The following is a 22,158-nucleotide window of genomic DNA, read 5'->3' as shown; positions in this document are numbered from 1 at the left end:
CCACAAGTACAACGTGTGCTCCCTCCCTATCCGCAAGGACGACGAGGTGCAGGTCGACTGCGACCTGCTCCTTCGGAGCTGCGCCACAAGTACAACGTGTGCTCCCTCCCTATCCGCAAGGACGGCGAGGGGCAGGTCGACTGCGACCTTCTCCTCGGAGCTGCGCCATAAGTACAATAGTTGCATCTCAAGTACAAAGATTATTCCAATTGAAAAGCGAATTCCACTCGAAGGCAAACACAAGCATATTCAGAGATAAACCAAGTTCAGATAAATCCTAAAGTTCCGGACGACGGATCAAAAGTATTCGAGCATCAAACCCGAAGAAGTTTAACGATTACACAATCACTCGGCATTCCGAGGCAAATAAAGGTGGAGCATAATGTTTCTCGGTCGCGCGTCAGGAGAAGGACTAGCTGGGTCGCAGAAACTGTCAAGGTCTATGCTGTCTGCAATGCGAGTGGCGGCGTCAAGGAAAGTGTCCATGAAGGATTGGAAGGTGTGCCTCTTTGTGTTAGCAACCTTGAGCTCCGCCAGCTTGTCTTCTTTGACGTCTTTGCAGTGCACTCGGACCAAGGACAACGCGACATCAGCGCCACAGTGAGCAGATGACTTCTTCCACTCTTGCACTCGGTCAGGTATTTGATTCAGTCGAGCCATCAGAGACTCGAGGTCTTGAGACAGTTCCACCCGAGGCCAGAGTTCAGTATCAACCCGAGTCATCGCTGCCTTCAGGCGGGCAAGATAAGCAACCGCGCTGTCCATGCGAGATTCCAACCGTAGCACATTCATCGCAACATCATCCTTGACTGGACAATTTATGGGATCGAGACCCGTCTCGACCCGCCCAGTTTCTGCTTCAAAGTCTTGGCAAAGCTCTACACAGTTGAGTAAATGGTGAGTCGACGATATAATCAAGCTTGACAGTCGACCGTAATAAGTCAGTCAATCATCAGTACCTTCAAGTTTTAGGACCAGCTTTGCAGCAAGCTGGCCCAGATAAGACTCCAACTCGCCCTTCTTGGCCTTGAAGCTCCCAAGCTCGTCAGTCAGCTTGTCCTTGTCTTTCTTCAGTCGCTCGACCTCCCGATTGGCGTCAGAGACAGCAGTCTTCAGTTTGGAGTTCTCCTCTTCTAACTTGCCGACTGAAGCAAGCTTCTTGTCAGCAAGCGCCGTTTTCTCTCGCGCTTCCTTCTGTGCAGCAGCAAGATCCAGATCCTTCTTCTCCAAAGCGTGCTTCATTTTCTCTAAAGAAATAACATTCTTCAGACGGGCTTGGAGTTGACGGTTTTCACTACATACATCTGCTCGAGTGGAGTCACTCGGTTCAAAAAATGGAAAGGAAAAGTGCCAGCAGTGAGAAATACAGTTGATGATTGGTTACCTCCCATGGCAGCTACTTCATCACGAGCAGTCTTGAGATTCTTCTTGGCCAATTCCAGATCAAGGTTGAGGCTGATTTTCTGCTTGTTCATTGTGGAAAGCTGAGCCCCAAGATCACAAGATTTCTGCAGTATAAGCCATGTCAGTTGACCGAGATAAAAAGACATCACAGTGATAGCCACTCTAAGACTACCGCCGAATCAAACATTCAACGGCAGTCTCGGGGACTACACCCAGTGGGTGCACTTAGCGTGCCCCCACTGGTTTGAATAAACACTCGACATGGTCTGCCCAGCGCGAGAGTAAAAAAAGCAGTTCTCACACCATAGTCGACTGCCCACAGTCAACCACGGTCTCGGGGACTACACCCAGTGGGTGCACATAGCATGCCCCCACTGGTTCTGGTGTCATTCGACTTGGCCAGTCCAGACCGAGTGACAAAATTCAGATTCTCAGACCACAGTCGACTGCCCGCAGTCAACTATGGTCTCGGGGACTACACCCAGTGGGTGCACTAAGAGTGCCCCCACTAGTTCAACGATTCAATTCAAGACGACTCAAATTGACTCGTGCAACTTCAAAAACAGTCACACCCCGGTTGTCACGCCCAATATGCGACCCTATCCGAGAGTGACTTGAAAGTCCCACCAAGGATAGACCCGCATATTGGAAACGCTTTTGGAAGGTGGATATCATTACCTCATACCATTACATAATAGTTGGGGATACATACATAAGGCACATACGTCACAGAATACATCAACATACATGAGAACAACATCCGACTACGGATGAAACCTAAACAGAAACTCAAACAATATCCACCCTGCTAGCCCAGGCTGCCGACTCGGAACCTAACCCAAGATCGACGGAGAAGAAGAACTCCAACACAAGTAAACATCGCTCTCGCGTCATGATCATCGCACAACCTGTACCTGCAACTGTTGTTATTAATCTGTGAGCCAAGAGGACTCAGCAATCCCATTACCATGGGTATCAAGACTAGCAAAGCTTAATGGGTATGGAAAGGATAAGTGGTGAGATTGCAGCAGCGACTAAGCATGTATGGTGGCTAACATACGCAAACAAGAGCGAGAAGAGAAGCAAAGGAACGGTCGTCAACTAGTAATGATCAAGAAGTGATCCTGAACTCCTACTTACGTCAAACATAACTCAACAACCGTGTTCACTTCCCGGACTCCGCCGAAAAGAGACCATCACGGTTACACACGCGGTTGATGCGTTTTAAATAAGTCAAGTGTCAAATTCTCTACAACCGGACATTAACAAATTCCCATCTGCCACATAACCGCGGGCACGCCTCTCGAAAGTTTAAACCCTGCAGGGGTGTCCCAACTTAGCCCATTATAAGCTCTCTCGGTCAACGAAGGATATTCCTTCTCCTGGGACGACCCGATCAGTCTTGGAATCCCGGTTTACAAGACATTTCGACAGTGGTAAAACAAGACCAGCAAGACTGCCCGATGTGCCGACTATCCCGATAGGAGCTGCACATATCTCGTTCTCAGGGCAACACCGGATGAGACAGGCTACGAGTAAAACCAGACTTCGAGTTTCCCCGAGGTGGCCCCGCAGGCGGCTCGGTTCGGACCAACACTTAGAGAAGCACTGGCCCGGGGGGGCTAAATAAAGATGACCCTCGGGAGCGCGACTCCCAAGGGAAAAGAAGTAGGTGATAGGCAAATGGTAAAACCAAGGTTGGGCCTTGCTGGAGGAGTTTTATTCAAAGCGAACTGTCAAGGGGTCTCCATAACACCCAACCGCGTCAGGAACGCAAAATCAAGGAACATAACACCGGTATGACGGAAACTAGGGTGGCAAGAGTGGAACAAAACACCAGGCATAAGGCCGAGTCTTCCACCCTTACCAAGTATATAGATGCATTAATTAAATAAGAGATATTGTGATATCCCAAAATCATCATGTTCCAACATGGAGCAATCTTCAACTTCACCTGCAACTAGCAACGCTATAAGAGGGGCTGAGCAAAAGCGGTAACATAGCCAAACAACGGTTTTCTAGGAAGGATGAAAAAGGTTAGAGGCTATCATGGCAATCTGGGAGGCTTGAAGAGCAAGTGATAGGTAGCGCAGCATAGCGATAGAACGAAGCAACTAGCATAGCAATGATAGCAGTGAGATCCAAGGTGACGGTCATCTTGCCTGAAATCCCACTAGGAAGAAGAACGAGTCCATGAAGAAGATGAAGCCGCGAAGACGAACCAAGCGTAGACGAATGAATCCTCACGATCGCAACGAAACAGGAACTAACGAGAAGGAGCACAACCAGAAAGAAGCAAACAACATGGTAAACACTCCACATAAACAAGACATGATGCTCAACCAAGTATGATGCATGACAAGGCTACATGAAGCTACTCATGGCAAGAGATGAAGCACACAAGAACAACACATCAAAGGTAGTTTAAATGAGGCCGGAAACAACATATAACAATTCTGGTAAGTCCTCATATGCAAATTTCGAAATTGGTCCAGATCTGAATAAACCTTATGTTCAAGTGGTTAAACAGCAAGTTAAGATGCACCAAAATGATCTACACGAAATTCTAGTCAAGTTACATATAAAGTTCATTTAATTTGGATCTACGGCCTAGAAGATATGAGCAAAACAAGTTAAACATGGCATTGATGCAAAATGCATTCAAACATCAAGCAAACACACTCAAAACATGGATGCAAGAAGGTAACATGAAACTACATGCAAAACTAAGCAAGTTTAATATAGAGCACACTCAAAACGGAGCAACGGTTCAACACATACACATGAAACAAGTTTAAAGGAAAAACTGTCCAAAACAGCAATTAGGCATCTAGCAAGCATCAAAACAACATGCTACATCACCTCAATATGAAAACAAAAGGCATGGACGTGATGTAAAGGTAAAGCATTACAAAACATGAACACTGAGTTATCCCCATAAATCACTAAAACATGCTCAAAAGGACATGGCAACATTGCAAATAATAACAGTTTCACAGACTTGGCAGAAATCACTGGACATGGCAGAAATAATATCAGGTTGCAAAGTTTAGAGCTATCAAACAACATACTACAGGAACACATCATAGCAAACAAAGGCATGGAATGAATCTAATAATTGCATAGAACAAAAGTCCCTTAATGATCATGAGCCAAAAAGGCACAGAAGATATGATGGCATCCATGTAAACATAGCAAGTTTCATAAACAGATTCAGACTTGGCAGAAAAACTGAGCATGGCATAAACATAATTATGAAGGCATCTTTTCGAGCTCAAATCACTCATCACAAAGCATTTCATGGCATGTGAACGTAACTCAAAGTAAGAAGACATGTTCATGAAGCTAAAAATGGCAATAGCATAATCATAGGATGCATGGATCACTAGCAAAACACATGGCAAAACTAAACTAAATGTTAACAGGCTGACAGCAACATTATTTAGCAATTTGAGAGCAAGATTACAACAAGCTACAGCAGGCTATAAATGCAACCAAAGGCATGTTTTGATAGAGCATCACATGTATAGAAAAACATCCTTAATGAATATCTCCAGAATATGCACGGATTACTTGGTAGCATCAAGCAAAGATAGCAACATGATATAACAGTTTCAGCATTGACAGAACATTAACAGCAAGTAGCCCAGCTCACAAGCTTGATGCACTCACTATAGAGCATAACAAAATACAAGCCTTGCACCACTGTAAAGATGGCATGGAGACGCTTCACAAACATTTAGACATAATGCTCGTAGGATGCACACGCAAAATACAACAAAAATGACAAATCAACAAGTTATAACAAGTTTCAGCAGTTAACATCATATAGCACTCTTATAATGATAGTTAGGGCATCCAGATGGACTCAAACAAGCATGGCACAATGGAACAAAATGAAGAGAATCTCACAATGAACATTTTGATATATTATATGCATGATTCGGAGGAGCACACATGACGTTATGGCATGGCAAAGAGTGCAACATGAGATGAGTTTTCAGGGACTTGGTGGAAAATATACCCTCCGGAAATCTGGACAGGGTCGACCCGGGACGGAGGGATCCTGGTGCGGGGCGTGTTTGGTTGGTTGAACTGGTGGATCTGGTCCACCTCCAGATTCGGCGATTGCTCCGGCGAACTCCAGCGAGGAGGAGGCCGGAGCAGGCACGCGAGGACGAAGGGGCGACGGGGACAGCTGGATCAGGTCCGACCCGACCGGATCCGCGGTGAGGCGGCGGCGGGGCGGAGCTTCTCCGGCGGCGGCGCAGAGAAGGTCGCCGGCGGCGAGGAGCTTGGCGCGGGGCGGCGCTCGGGGAAGGGCACGGCGGCACTTGGGGTCGGGCGCTCGGGCGCTGGGGTGACCGGCGACGAGGGGGCAGCCGGCGGTGGCGCGGCGGCGGGGCCACACCGGTGAGGCGAAGGCGGCGAGGTCCGGCGACGACAGAGCGGGCCGGTGCGCTGGGCGGCGGCGGGCTCGCGCGGGCCCGCGATGGGCCAGGCGGGCCGCGGCGGCGGACGGAGGCGGGATGCCACATGGCGTGCCCGGATTGGTCACGGGCGGCGGCGGGATGACGTGTCGGCCCCGGATTGGTCCGGGCGACGTGGCTGCGGGGCGGCGGACACGTCCGGCGGCGGGCGGACATGTCCAGCGGGCGAGAGGGAGGTTTGATCTAGGGTTTGCCCGAAATTTCGGGGGAGGGGGGCTAATTTATCGGTAGAGGGAGCTAGGAGAGTTCAAATGGGGTGCGGTTTTCGCCCACATGATCGTAATCGAACGGCGGAGAGCATGGAGGGGGTTTAGATGGGCTAGGTGGGCTTTTTGGAGGGGTGCTGGGCTGCAAAGAGAAGGGGGTTTCGGTTAACTCGGTTAACCGTTGGGGCATCAAACGACCTCCGAATGGAACGAAATTTGACGGACGGTCTACCGGTGATATACCAAGGCCACTCGGCAAATCTCGGCCCATTCCGAGAACGTTTTTCTCCCGCTCACGAAACAAGGTCTGAGAGGGGCGACGCGCTCGTGTGGGAGTGTCGGAACGCGAAACGGACAATGGGGCAAAGGACCGGATGCAAGTTTTGAAAACATGAGGATGCAATGCAGATGATGACATGGCAAAATGCAACACGCAAACAAATGACATGGCAACAACGACGAATAACTGGAAGACACCTGGCGCATCGAATCCGGGGCGTTACACCAGTGGGTGATCGGATGAGAAATATGATCAATCAGAAATCAACTAACCTGGACATTGGTCTGCAGAGCAGCTCCGGCGTTGAAGGCCACCTGACTGGCCTCATGCACCACTTTCATTTGCCCCATCACAAGGTTCAACTGAAGAAGAGCTTCCTTGGCGGCAGTCGGTGGGTCGTCCGGGGTTGGATACGTAGTGAAAAGCGATGATGGAAGAGCAGTCGGAGCAACCGCTGGGTCTGATGCGTGGAGTTGTATTGGTGCAGCAGAGGTCTGAGCAGCTGATCCTAATGGGCAATCAGTCGACAGCGGGTTAGCGAAAGTGACGTTGGTACGTGCCGGGTCTGTCGATCGCTCGACTGCCGTCCCAGGCATCTCAGTCAACTGAGGAACCTGGGCCTCAGGCGCTTTCCCGCTCAGTTCCTTGTCCCTCCTCTTCCTTCCCCTCAGCGGTACTTCTTCTTCATCGTCCGGGAGCACAACAACGTCCCGTGGTGCTGCAACAAACAGAGAAAGTCAAAGAGATAGCTGACAAACAATCCAGTCGTCCAAATAAATTCGAGTCGGGCAGACTTACTGGCTTTGGAGGTAGCTGCGTCGTCGGTTTCCTCGTCGTCTGGGGTCTTGTCGATATCCATATCAGTCACAGCCGAGGTCGGGCTGTAAAGGTTCATCATCCACTCGGTCAGTACAAGAGAATCGGTCAGAACAAGAAAATACGGGGAGAACATTTACCTAGAAGCAACAGGAACGTCCATCTTGATTCTAGGCAAGGTCTTCCGAGCCTTCGAAGGATTGATCTTGGGCTGCTTGGTGACCTTCTCAGCCAATTCTGGAGTCGAAGACCGAGCGCGCTTTTGAGATGGAGCGCTCGAGGCCACAGCCTTGTCGCGCCTACCCGCGGGATCATGGTGCTGCTTGGATCGACGTTCAGAACAAGGTGGTGAGTCGGCTACCTCCTCGTCGTCCGACTCATCGCTCTCATCTTCATCATCGTCGGCTGGTGACTCCCACTCGCCGCTCTCCTCCGCGCCGTCCTCGCCTTCATGGTCCTGCTCCAGAGCTTGTTCGCCATTGGGCATTGAGTACATCTCTGTATATATCTACAAAACAAGGAGCCGAGTGGAAATCAGTCGGATCAACAAACAGTCAGAAAACACATCCAAATTCAATCAGTTGTAGTGGCCAAACCTTGTCTGGCTGGTTGCTGTCGCTGAAAGGGTTGACTCTCCTGGCGCCCCTGGGGTTGTCCTTGTTCCCGGTGATGCCCCTCAGCCACTGGGCCACTGTTTTGGCCGCCACCTCCTCCGGATGAACCCGAGCGGTATCACCAGCCTCGGAGTACATCCACATGGAGTGGTCACGAGCTTGGAGTGGTTGAATGCGCCGACTGAGGAACACCTCCAGCAGATCCATGCCGGTGACACCTTGATTGATCAGTTGAACTACTCTCTCGACCAGCATGCCCGTCTCCGCCTTCTCTGCGGCGGTCACTTTCAACGAAGATGGAGTTTGAACACGATCAAAAGAGAAAGGGGGAAGTCCAGTCGACTGGCCTGGGGTCACGATATCCTGGCAATAGAGCCAGGTCAACTGCCAGCCCCTGACCGACTCAGGAAGAGTCATCGAAGGGAAGGAACTCCTCTTCCTCTTCTGAACACCCACACCCCCACACATCTGGATAACATGGGTTTTCTCGTCGTTCGAGTTTGCTTTCTTCACTGTTTGGGAGCGGATGGTGAAAATGTGCTTGAAAAGACCCCAGTGCGGTCGACACCCCAGGAAATTCTCGCACATGGACATGAATGCGGCAAGGTATGTGATGGTGTTGGGAGTGAAATGATGGAGTTGAGCCCCGAAGAAATTCAAGAAACCTCGAAAGAAGGGGTGTGGAGGAAGCGAGAAGCCGCGGTCGACATGAGTGGCGAGCAGAACACACTCACCCGGTAGCGGCTGTGGCTCCGTTTCCCCCTCCGGCCGCGCGGACTCATGGACGATCAGCCCTAACTCGGCCATATCGTCCAAGTCTTCCTGCCGAAGTGAGGATCGGATCCAATCTCCCTGGATCCAACCCAACGGCAGCCCCGAGCACGATGAAGATCCCCGATTCGTCTTCTTGCTTTTCGCCGCCCCCGTCGCCTTCTTCGCTCGTTCCAGCGCCGCCGTTTTCTCCTTCCCCATGGCGACGGAGCGGCGGCGTCGAGAGTGGAGAAGCTAAACGAGGTAAAGGAGCAAGAGGAAGAAGAAGGAGAATGGGCACGCACAGTGCGGACGCCTCGGCCTCGCCGCTTTTAAAGGCCTACTTCCGAGTGGCTAACGCGTGGGCCCGGACGATCCTGTCAAATCCCTTAACAGTCGCACACGGGATACGTGGCGAAAAAGGTGGCGCGGAAATCGAAACGTCCTATTTTATCTACTCCGCTTACCACGGCGCGCTCCGCCTGGCGCGCTTCCACCAAAATTTCGAATCCCGCGAAATCCTGGATCCTCTACAACCGATCACGCCAAAGATTCCATGTCTAGGATAACACTCGACGGATGACGTTATAAAAACCAGTCGGCCATTTCTGAATCGATTAAGGCGACTGAAACGAAGCCGAAGTTCCAACAACTGGCATCCATTTGGAGATGACAGCAAGAGTCAAAGCAAGGTCAACTTCAACCTTCTTTTCACTCGGGCCTCAATCCATTCGGGGGCTAATGATGAGGACATAGACCTGGGATAGGGTAATAGGTCTGACCTATACGTCCTACCTAAGGTCCTTGTCCTAGAAGCAAAGAGGTTCAAGAGTAAATAGAGGGGACCCAACAAAGGTGTCGAGTGCAATCCACTTGACCTACCATTCACTCGGAGACCCTCCCCCCCTATTTAGGTCACTCGACCACTAAACCACTCGACGTGTAGAAGACCTAAAGCCACTCCGCGCAGCAACGATCGTGCATTTACCCTTAGACTTAATAGTCATTTATAACACTTTACTACAGACGTTATCTGTAACGCTCCTTCTTTATGAACATTGAACCCTGTGTAACGGAGGGGGGCTGGGGTCCTGGCGCACTCTATATAAGCCACCCCCCTCCTCTGGGACAAGGGTTCGCACCCCCTGTAACACACACGCATATAATCCAGTCGACCGCCTCCGGGCTCCGAGACGTAGGGCTGTTACTTTCTCCGAGAAGGGCATGAACTCATAAAACTTGTGCGTACAACTTCTCCATAGCTAGGATCTTGCCTCGACATCCCTACCCCCCATTCTACTGTCAGACTTAGAACCACGACACTGGGTCGAGATTCACCTATCCTGTCCTCAACAGGAATCATGCACACATTAATAAAATTCGACCAAATATATCTTGAAGATTAGATCATAAAGATGAAATAAAACACTAGGCTCATGTTGTCTAGTTGAGAATCTGAAATTTTGCACGAAAGTATTCATAAGGAGCTGGTATTGGTTGCACTTATCTTCAGCGAAGGTGTTCAAACCCGCATTCTCCACGTATTGCTCAAACTCATGTGGAAACCAGCCCCAACCATGAAGGTATTGCACGACCACTCACACGACCGTACCTTGGCATTACAAGGAAGATTGCACCTAGGTGTTTCTCGCAAAAGTTCCCTCGGAAATCTGGCTTGAAGCCTCTTGAGAACACTCTCCTCAACATCTCTTTTTTTCTAAAATTTAGACAGCTCATAAAAAGTGAACAACAATCAATGAAATTGATAGCAACTACTCCCACAAATATCTAGAGACTAAACCATGCATCAAAAATACTTCTGACCAAGTAAAATCAACATGGAAGCTCATTTTAGGGAAAATGGCTTCATATTGCAGAAAGAGGAGGCCAGAGGACAGTTGCGGGCCTCACAAGCAGGGCCGGCCCTGAGGGGGGGCAGGGGGGCGGCCGCCCCGGGCCCCCACTGTGGAGGGGCCCCCAATTATGTATTGCATTAGGCCTATAATTTCATGGGTGCGGTAAAAAAAAGATCATTAGGGCTGGCCCATAGCCCTAGTAGCAGCTCTCGTGATGCAGCGTGACTTACATCGCCGTCACTCACGCATCTACTCGCGGGATCCACCCAGAAACCCACGCATGCATCGCCATCATGTACGCAGCAGCCGCCGCCTTTGCTCCTCTTCCTCACGCCCAGATTATGACAGATGAACCAAAGCTTGCTCAAGGAGGAAGCCCAGATTTCAAGGGATGGAGCGACGGGTGCGCGCCGGAGATCAGCGGCGGACCGGAGCTGTTGTGTGTCGTCTGTGGAGGTGAGTATTGCCGGCCGGTCGACATCGTCCCTTGTTTGTACAGAGTACAGTTAATCGTTCTAGTTCTTCAGTTTAATATTGATGTTCATGTGGTGGCCTGGTATAGATCTCATCATCAAATAGATCAAGGGAAGAACCAGGTTCTGGATGCTGCTCATGGCGGTTGGTTATATATGAGCTGAGCAATGACGGCACAGTCTGGTAATTATCTCTTAATTTAATCATTTGCACAACTCGCTAGGTGGGAGTAACTTTGCAATATCGCAGCACCACAGATTTGTTGTTTAAAAATATGAAGGTATTTAATTTTTGAATATAAGAAAGAATATTTTTCACATCAGCTGCATGGATTTTGCTCCTCTATTTAATTTCCCAGATATTCTAATTTGTACTAATAGTCTTGCCATAGTCATTCCAAGAACTAAAAATGTGAATCCAACTATGCATTTTGGATGCAAATTCTTTAGGACTATTCTAGAGTTTTTTGTCGTTCTGGTACCTAAAATAATATACTCCTACAGTTGTAGTTCAAGCATGACATAAACATGAGTTTGCATCACGTATCGTTTTCTACTTTCTTCATAGTCTATTATTTTGATGCTTTAGTTAAGGGGCCCCGGATTTTAGTTTCGCCCCGGACCCCCAAAATCTCAGGACCGGCCCTGCTCACAAGGCATCAGGGCGCATCTAGGGGGGTATGGCGTGCCATGTTGCCTTCTGGGCAGCAGGTGGCCCCCCTCTGGTATTTCTTCGTTTCGGTATTTTTATATATTTAATAAAAATCTCCGTAAAGTTTCAGGCCATGTGAAGCTTCGTAGAATAGCTATATCTATTGTAGCTCTTTTAGGTCCAAAATTTCAGCTGCCGGCAAATTCCCTCTGCATGTAGATCTTGCAAATTAAAGAGAAAAGGTATTAAAATTGTATCATAAAGTGAAATAATGACCAAAAATATTATAAATAACAGTAGGATAACACTGTGTAAAATGGACGTATCAGGTCGCTGGTGGAGTACGGTCGCGGCGCGGAGCTCTTTCTACGTCAGATCTGGAGGTTCGTCTCCACTCTATCCTGCTGCCTCTCTCACGCCGTTCGTGTGGCTTGCATGTTTGCCGGCTCCAGGATGGTGCGTGCTAGTGGTCTGCTTGGGGCCCGGGGAAAACCTTGGCCAGTCCGGCCCGGCGGCGACGAGGCCCAAGGGCGCCACTTTCCTCCATGGAGGCATGGCTGAGGTTCCCAGCTGTCCACCCTGACCCCCTGCCCGGGTGAAAACCGTCAACCCACTTCAGATTTGGCGGCAGCGCCGCCGTACACGTCGTGACCTTCCTGGAGGCATCGTCAGGGCGAAGGGGCTCGGATGGGAGGTTCTGCGGGTTGAGGGGCTGATGTTTGCTTGCGTTTCGAGCCGGGGCGGTGTGCTGCGGGTGGTAGGCACCAAGGTATCTATAGGTTGGTGCCTCTCCAGTGGCAGTTTGCGTCACTCAGTCCCGGCGGTGCGACGTCTCGACCCCGACAGAAGGGGATATGGTTCCCTTTCCCGGTGGCAGTGGCGTGACAAAAACCGGAGACACCCGGGTCTTCGCAAAGGTGGTGCTCTGTTTACCTTGCATCTTGCCTCAGCTCGGTTCCCTGCTGCCTCCCCTTCGGCGTCCGAATCCATGAAGTTCCCTTCCTCCAACTAGTTGGGCGTGGACAGTGGCGAAGTTGCAAGCACGGAATTTCCCAATTCGAGGTGGTCGCGCAATGTTCACCTGTCGTTGCGAGCACAGCATTCTTTTGGTCTTGAGTGAGCTTCTTGGAATCCCGACGGTACGGCTCCTCGAGCCATGGCGAGGGGGTAGGGTCCCTCTTCAGTGACAAAGCAGGAAGATGCCGTGTCCGCTCCCCCCACAGGTGTTCTTGGTGCAAGGTCCATTTTCGACTGTGGCTATGTCCTGCTCTGCAGCTCCGTCCTTGATTTCTATGATCCTAGCTAGCGTGAAGTGCTCAGCCTCTAGCAAATTGTAATCTGTATTTTCATTTCTTTAGCTGCTTATGGAGGATGCAGTTTGTGATTGCTTTACGGTGATCCTCATTGTACTCGTTTGGCCGTTGTCCTCCTAGCCGGTTGATGACTTTGTTAATACAAAGCCCATGAGCCAGTAATTCAAAGTCGGACCGTTCAAAAGCCTTTGTTCTAAAAAAAGATGTTTCTGGATCCATCGGACCGTCTCCTGTTACAAAAAAGAAAGACACCGAAGCAAAGTGTACCCACGACGTGAGCTGATTCGGTTGATAGATAGACCATCTATATCTAGTGGCCAGGAACGCTTCTCGCCAAGCGGTACCACCCGTAGGCTGCCAACGGCTACTGGAAGCAACTACCGTACGTGTAAAGCCCATGCGGCACGTGTCCTCCCACCTGTAAGCGGCGCATCACGCGTGTCCCCTCACACGCGCCCTCTAGCACCACACCTATCTATATATAATCCGACTACACTCCACTCGACCACCTCATCCAGAAATAATCACTTTCTCCATTCGATTCTTCCTCTTGCTCTTGCACCCAATCTCCTCGCTACGTAGTTAGCTAATCTAACCATCAGTCCACCAAAGCCAATCCACTGAGTGCGAGAGCTCCATCTCCATCTCGATCTCGACCAAGGAGAGGAAGCTAGCTAGCTAGCAACAGGCAGCAGCAATGGCGGGCGTGGGTCGTAACATGGTGGCGCCGCTGCTGGTGCTGAACCTCATCATGTACCTCATTGTCATCGGCTTCGCAAGCTGGAACCTCAACCACTTCATCAACGGCCTCACCAACCGCCCCGGCGTCGGCGGCAACGGAGCCACCTTCTACTTCCTCGTCTTTGCCATCCTCGCGGGCGTCGTCGGCGCCGCATCCAAGCTCGCCGGCGTGCACCACGTCCGCACATGGCGCGGTGACAGCCTCGCCACCTCCGCCTCGTCCTCGCTCGTGGCATGGGCCATCACCGCCTTGGCGTTCGGGCTGGCGTGCAAGGAGATCCACATCGGCGGGTACCGCGGGTGGCGCCTCAGGGTGCTGGAGGCGTTCGTCATTATCCTGGCCTTCACGCAGCTGCTTTACGTGCTGGCGCTGCACTCCGGCCTCTTCGGGAACCAGTTGGGTGGCAACCATGCTGGTGGGTACCCGGCGGAGCATGCGTACGGCGCAGGCGGCGACCCGCACAACAAGGGCATGGGCACCGGCGGCGTAGCCAGGGTCTGAATCGGGTAGAGACCTCGCCGTGCTCCATCGCTTGGCGGTTGACAGTGACGGGCGGATAATAAGGTGTGTGTGTGTGTGTGTGTGTGTGTGTTCCGTCCCGTATGGTGTGAGCGTACGTTGTATGCAGACATGGTGTGCACGGTAGGCATGTAGTGACGGCGTGCGTGCGTACATGTGTAGTACTGCAGGATGGGCCCTTCTTCTTAGTGTGTTTTGTGTTTATTATGTAGTCCGAGATCAAGATGGAGATCGATCAGTCCATGCTATGCTTCTTCATTCTCCGACCAGACAATTGCAATGCATGTCTGGGTGTGGATGAATGGCTGCACTTGTTTAATTTAGTACTACTACTCTACAAATCCGTTTGTGTTGTGTTGTGCCCAATTGCAAGTGCAACCGTGTGTGTTCTTTCTGCAGAAGCTACTTTTAGCTGCTTGCTCAGTACATATATACTGTGGATACATAGTAGCATCGATGTGTATTGTGCAGTGAAGTGCCGTGCCGTGCGTACAGCTGCTACGTACTCGGCGAATGGGCACCCGTTTGTCCGTTTGTTTTCCCGTTTGATAGTATACAATATCAAATTCTTCTCCAATCTGTGGCCGCACGTCCCATATGCAGACCGATGATGGTAGTCTTTTCCTCCTGTGAGGACAGGACACGGCCGGCCCGGGACACGGCCGGCCCGGGCTACAGGGTCTAGAAGCTGCTTCAAAATTCTTAGTCTTAGATTTATTTAAATACAGATACCAAAATTCTTGTTTTAGATTTATCTAAATACAGATGTATCTAATCACGTTTAGGTACATCTGTATCTTGTATCTAAGAGGGATTTCCAAAATTCTTGTCTTCAATTTATACCAAAATTTTTGTTTTAGATTTGTTTAAATGATGTATCAATAACGTTTTAATATTAGATATATCTGTATCTAGACAAATCTAAGATAAGTATTTTGAGACGGTGGGAGTCGTGTCAGCCTCTGCACAACGTGCCATGCATGCTCATTCAAACAAGGGTCTGTTTACATGTGCCCTACTTATATAAATTACTTAATTAAACATAAAAAGAAAAAATATTAATGAATATGAAAAATGAATACCGTATAAAAAAATGTTAGTGCAATTAAAGAAAGTGTTGATAGCACCGAAAAATGTTCCAACATTCCAGGCAAATGTATGAAACTTTTGGAAAATGTGAAAAAGGTTCTGTGTAGTACAAAAATTGATTTGTACCACTAAAAATATGTGCATGAAATTTTGAAGAAAGCTTCTCACATTTTAGAAAAAAGTATTTATACAATGTAAAGAAATGTTTGCGCAGTTTTAGAAAAATGTAAAGAAATGTGAAGAAAAATGTTAGTGCAATAAAAGAATGTTTATCACCGTAAAAATTAACATTTTTCGTATTTGAAAAAATATTAACCATGCATTAAAAATGATTAAAATCTGTATTAAAATAAAGATGCACATCATGCATTGAAAAAGTTCATCGTGTATCAAAACATGTTTTACGTGTACACTAAAAATGTACATTGTGTACCGAAGAAAATTAGACATAAAGTAGACATGTGTTAACAAACCAATGAAAACCGACAAGAAAACAAAAACATACCATAGAAAACAGAACGGAAATGGAGAAAAAAAAACTAGTTAATAGAAAGAAATAAAGAAAGAAAGGAAACCTGCTAAAACAGAGGAAAATAAAAAATAAAAAATTTATTAAAACAGGAACGAAACGATGAACACCGATGAAAAAACAAAGAAAAATAGAAAAACTAGGAAACCAGTGAAGAAATAGAAAGAAAACAATAACGAATGAAACCTTGAGAACAAAACCGGCGAACGAGAAAAAAAAAGATGAAAAAAATGCCAGCCTGGTATATACATGTGGGGGCCTCGCTATAAGCAAGATATAATTGCGGTCCAGAGAGATGTATGTAAGTTCGGGGGCAGCTACCTTGTATCCTTTTAAACTTTTTTTTATTTTCTTGTAAGTGTTTTAAATGTATGTGTCATTTTGTATTTTCACCATTTTCTTGTTTCTAATTTTAATTTTCTCTTTCAAAACTTTTTTGCGATTATTGCTACACTTTTTGATTCTTATTTTTTATTAACAATATATTTTTATATTTATTGAAAATTTAAAATATTGCCATGCGGTTGCACAATCGCACTCGACTGCAATTTTATATCTTCAATGTGACTATAACTTAGTGATCTTTTGTCAATGGCGATGGCGGGGGCAGTTGTATGTCCATCACTAAGCACACAACCATAAGTGTTGTGCCTCGATGCAACTCTGTGGTGTTTTGCCCAAAGATGGGACAGTTGCATGTCTATCATTAGGCACACAACTGTAAGTGTTGTGCCCCTACTGCAATTCGGTGGTGTTTTGTCGAGGGAGGGGGCAGTTGCGTGTCTATAATTAGGCACACAACTGTAAGTGTCGTGTCCCAACTACAACTCTGTGATGTTTTGTCTGAAGGGGTACTTGTCACTAGGCATGCAACTGCAAGTGTCGCATGTCTTCAACGTGATTTTCCATCCTGACATATTTTTGACGGGGAAGGGGCGGTTGCATGTCTGTCACTAGGCCCTAACTTTAACTTTGTGATGCTTTGTCGGGGGAAGGGGGTAGTTGCATGTGTGCCACTAGGCACACAACTGAAAATGTCGCCCCCATTGCAACTGCAACTTCGTGTATAGGAAACGGACTACGTAATAAATGTTCTTACCCGATGAAAATCACCCAAAATCACTATGAAGATGCTGGGATGAATGAAAATTGTTGCACTTCTGCAGCGGTGTGCCGAGGTGAGAATATAATGGCTGCCTTAGCCAAAGTGATTGAGGGCATAATATCTCTGGAAATATTGGAAGCCGCATCAATATGTGAAGCTATGTCTTTAGTGAATAACATCCAACCGGTCTCAGAGTGCTTGAATTTGAGAATCTGCACCCGGGAAATAGGCTCACCAGCTACGGCTCGATTCTGAAGGAAACTGATAATTGAAAGGATATGCTCTGGCCGGTTAGTCATCTTTGACCATGAGCGAATAGAGTTTAATAGGGATGTGCATGCTTTAGCAAAGTTTTCTATGTTCCTTTGGTGAAGATAGACATGCATGTTTGGTTATCGGGGCCTCCTGACCCCACTTGTATCCTCGTAAACATGACTAAACAATAAAACTCTCCCGTTCTCTAAAAAACAGTGTGAACCACATTCTCTTCCCAAAAAATGGTGTGAATCACAATGAGCATTGGATGGTCGAAGTAGCTGGGGCTAGGATTTCATGGAAAAATAGCAGACGATGGATGTCTAGCAATTAGGAATTTAGTTAGCGCAAGAAATAGAATTGTGAATAACAGGTTCCATATTGACGTCGCGACCACCATGACTGAATAATCTTTTACCAGTAGGGTAAACTTTTAAGGTCATTTTTATTAGTCATTGATTGGATCGACATGCTAAGATGGTACGAACCAGCACAATCGGCAATGGCAATAACCCGCGTATATTGGGGCTGCGGAACAGGTTGATGTATACTCGAGATTATTGGCAACGGTGGTTTTTAACTAGTAGGTTTGCCCACGACTCCCAGATGAGAAAGGTGTAATCAATTTGAGAATTGTACCTCGAGTACACTCAGATATTCGGCGATATATCATCGGCCACTATGTCAAACACAAGGCAAGCTTTCCTCTTGAACATTCCATTCCAAGTTTGGAGCTTGGTGAAAATTCAATTAACTACGATCGTCTAAGTGGACTCTGTCAAGAAACCTTATATTTCACATCTTATGAGAGCACTTTGATTTCAAAATGAGTGATCACTTACAAGTGAACCATGTGATTCATTTTATAGGCACTTGGCCTTGCACGAATCCCCACTAACATTGCCGGAGCGAAAAGCAAGGGCAAAAGACGTCTATTCTAAAAACACCTAAAATTTCCCTAAATATAAAGAAAAGTAAGGTTGTTTCAGTCTTATTTGGTCCATGCACTTGATCCATGGTGAGAGGCTACCTTGGCCGGTTGTCATCAGTGGGCTTACATCTTTCTTTAGGGCTTCTTCTCCTTGGGTGTCTCTGACTTTAAATTTTTCTTTTTTTCTTTTGTGATTTATATTTCTACATGTGGTGTTCTAGCTCACATGATGCGGAGAACTGAGAGCCATCCAATCTGGAGCCGATTTTATCCCTTAGAAAAGATCACATTATTGAACTCACCTGGACGTGAGAAACATTTTAGTAGAAAAAAGAACTCGATAAAACAGCAATGACAACTATTAGACATCACGCTCTTTATAAACACCTTATTTTTTCTAGAACTTTCAATTTCCTTGTAACTAATTTACACAATGAACCACTATCAACATTTATTGATAAACCATACACTTTAGGATCTATACCCAAGATATTTAAGCATCCACAAATATATGTGAGTACATACACACTGAAATATAGCATAATATAATGAATGCAATTGACACAAATTAGTTCAGAGAGATATGTGATTTTATTCCTTTTTGTTTAATCAAATCCATGGATTGCGTTTAACTAAAGATCAATGCCTTGAAAAAAACTAGCATAACTTTGTTGCCAAATGTACACTTTTGTAATTTGTGCTACGCAAGTGTGTTATTCAATGATGTATATTCGAACTGTATAACAAGTAATATAAATATTAACACTTAGCATCACTGTCGTGTGTTTAGTTATGCTAACAAAACAATAAAAATATGCTAGGTAAGAACTTAAAATTGTGGTTTGATATATTAGGAAAATATAAAAGTTTAATACAAATAGTCAGTGTCCGCCTTTATCTTCAAAAAACACGTGAGAAATGTTTGTCACTATACATCTACCATCGACACTACTACCTAGCAATCCAAGAAGACAACTCACAACAATGCTTGTGTCAGTGCCACTACTATGTCAAAAATCACTATCAATAGCGTGTGAAATTCTATGGGCTACGTGGTGAAGACGGCCGCGAAGACCTATGACTAGCTGTATATAGTCTGCCCCAATGACATGTAGCATGCGCGTGCTAGTCACATCATGAGCACCGCCGTCTGCATTATCATCGTCCACATCCTCGTTTGTTGCCGCCGCCACGGTGATGCATCAGCAGTAGCAGCTACTCCGACGGGGGGGGGGGGGGGGGGGGGTGGGGCTTGGGGGATAGCAGCCGCATCATCCTCTACACCCCGCGGCTGATGAGTCCAAAATATATGATAATATTAATAGTTATTTTGTGCCTGCATGGTAGGCTTTGTGGAATTTTATTGCTTCTGTGCGTTGCTTTGCATCGGTTTTTCCAGGAAATGTCTTTTAGAATAAATAAACCTATTGGAAGGAACTCTAGGAAATTATGGTGGAATCATGTTAATGAATGTGATAATTAACAACATGAATAAAGCGAAGGGAGAAAGAAGGAGGCACTGTGGCTGGTCCAAAGCGCAAGACGTCCTAGCATATGAGCGCACGAGCTCGTATGCGTGGTCGTATGACACGCCAAAACCGCCTCCTCGTCCACTACTTCCACGGTTCCACCCCATATAGTCGGATCGAGAATAGACGCACAAAACCACCAAAAACACATACAGATCTCATAACCCTAGCCTCCGGAGGGCATCCGAAGGGAGAATCAATCCAAGGACTTCGGCGTTGCTACGGTACGTCAAAAGGGCTTGATCATCATCCTCATCCCCATCCATTTGTAACAGGCGGCTTCCTGAAGATGGAATAGGTTTTCTCCCCACCTAGCCACCATCCCAGTGGTGCTTCTCGTGTCGTCAAAGGGCGTGCGGAGGTTTATCTCTAGCGGATCTCATGAGATTCGGTCGACATTTGTCTTATGTGGATCCGCTTGGATCCAGTCTCCGTTCGTCTATGTTCGTGTGTCCACAGGTTAGATCCTTTCGATCTACACTTCTCTTCATCGGCGACTGTTGTTGTTCTGGTGCGCTGGTCCTCTAGGGTCTTAGCACGATGACCTCCCGACTGTATACTACACCAAGGTTTGCCTAGCTTCGGTGATGGAGGGATGACGACGACAATGCACCTTCGTCTCACTCCAATGCTTATAGTCGTCGTTATGTGGTATACAGACCTGTATGTAATTTTTACTTCTGGTGTTCTTTGTACTACCTTGACATTTGATGAATAGATCAGAAAGTTTTTTCTCAAAAAAAGCAAAATATGCACGCGTTCCTCCAGATTAGGAACCACATCAGCGAAACCTTAACCAGTGTGTCAGATCCAACCAAGTGTCACACACTGGTCGGTCACCAACCCAACCTCCGTGGCCACAGTCAAGACCGTTTTAAGGACGACATCACACAACATATCTAGTTATTCAATAAGAAAGACGACCTACATAACACACTATAAGAACCAGACCACTCTCTCCATCCTCGATCGCCGAAGAAACAAGAGAGAGAGGCCAACGGTGAAGGGGGTGGAGGAGCCCTCGGGAAAGGGAGAGTCAACAAGAGCCAATCGCCACAAGGGCAAGTCTTACAGCACTACCTCTCTTCCTTCAACTTGACTATTCCTCCAATTTTTTTATTCTTTTGTATAATGACATGTGATGAAACCATCCATCAAACAGATTCTAGCTAGCGACTTCTGATGATGACGAGGTGACTATGGTGATTTTGTTCAATTTGAAACTCCGTGACTCCTTACGCCTTCGGGCAACAATAAAAAATGTGACCAAGAACGACGACGAAAAAAATATTTTGGGCTTTGGGGGGAAAAGGGGCAGGGAAGCCCATCAAAGGTCCAGGATACCGAGAAAATTTGATCACAGGGAACGGCCCGGCCCGGCCCGGCCCAACACGACTCGACTCTAAAAAGGCCTAGCATAGCCCATGTCAACCCTTTTATAAAAGGGCCGTGGCATGCCGGCCCAAAGACCTGGCCACGGGGATTGGCCCGACACGGCCCGCCGCATGCCGGCCCGCATTGCTTTTGGTCTTGGTGAGCCTTCATGCCTTTTGTTTTTTCAGATTGAAAAAAAATCTAAAAAATTAAGGAAAAACAAAAGAATTGAAAATTTTAAGAAAAATAATCTATATCTATACCTATTAATAAAGTATCAATTGTTTCTGCCCGTTCACCGTCAGCATTTTTACAAAACCCCCCTCTGTTTTCAGGTAAGTAACCCGCATCCACATTTAAGTGAGAAAACGAACCGACTTTTACTGTTTCAAATGAAACCCCCTCCCTTTTTTTGGTAAATAACCCGCACTCCCAGAAAATGAATAGTTTTTTATATTTTAGCAGAAAAACCCTTGTTGTTTCTATAATTAAGCCGCAGTCCATCTAGAATAAATAATATTTTTTTTAAATACCCATATTTTTTAAACCCTAACTCCAATTGTAACATGTTATATATGAAATTTGATTAGAAAAATGTGTAGAATATGAATATGATGTTATTATACATGTTAATTCTTTTAAATTCTATTTAGGGTGCAACCTTAATTAGTAGTGCACGATCCGTCTTTCTTTCGTACCGGCACCTACCCGGATTGCAATGAACACCTCATCAAAGTCAAATTGGAGACTAAATAAATCATTGATAACCGTGCATGTATGCCTTGGCAAAATCTTGCATTAAAAAAATAGATTTCTCATCTTATGCCGAGAGGGACGCCTCGGCAAGACCTATTGGGGTCTTAGTCATGGTTATTGGGTTGGGGTTGTGTGGTATTTTCTTCTCCCGTTGCAACACACAGACTCTTTTGCTAGTAATACAAAACAAAATACTACAACTCTTTTGCTAGTTACAAGCGAGACGGGCCGTGTTCCGGTGTCATGCTGGCCCACAATTAAAAAGAGCGTGCCGGGACCGACCTTAAAGCCCGGCTTTCAAGAGAGGCCTTGTTCCATGGTGGGCCAAAGGCCGACCCGACCCGACCCTTTTAATCGCGTGCCGTGTCAATTCGGTGATCACGGGCTGGCCCACATGGCACGGCCCATATGGCCAGCTTTAATGCCGGCCCACAGGCCTGGCGGCCCGGCCCAAGAGAACCCACCCATGAGAGAG

The 22,158-nt window shown here is 47.1% G+C and overlaps 1 non-coding gene across 1 annotated transcript; it reads left to right on the top strand.

Moving 5' to 3' along the window:
* Window positions 1-13,360: 13,360 nt before the first annotated feature.
* LOC109766327 (membrane protein PM19L) lies at window positions 13,361-14,456 on the top strand. The gene has a single exon (XR_005758519.3). It is a non-coding gene; the product is annotated as a membrane protein PM19L (transcript).
* Window positions 14,457-22,158: the final 7,702 nt, after the last annotated feature.

This window comes from Aegilops tauschii, chromosome 5, assembly GCF_002575655.3.
Source record: "Aegilops tauschii subsp. strangulata cultivar AL8/78 chromosome 5, Aet v6.0, whole genome shotgun sequence".
NCBI lineage: Eukaryota > Viridiplantae > Streptophyta > Magnoliopsida > Poales > Poaceae > Aegilops > Aegilops tauschii.
Note: the sequence above shows the minus strand (reverse complement) of the source record. Positions and strands in the feature narration are given on the sequence as shown.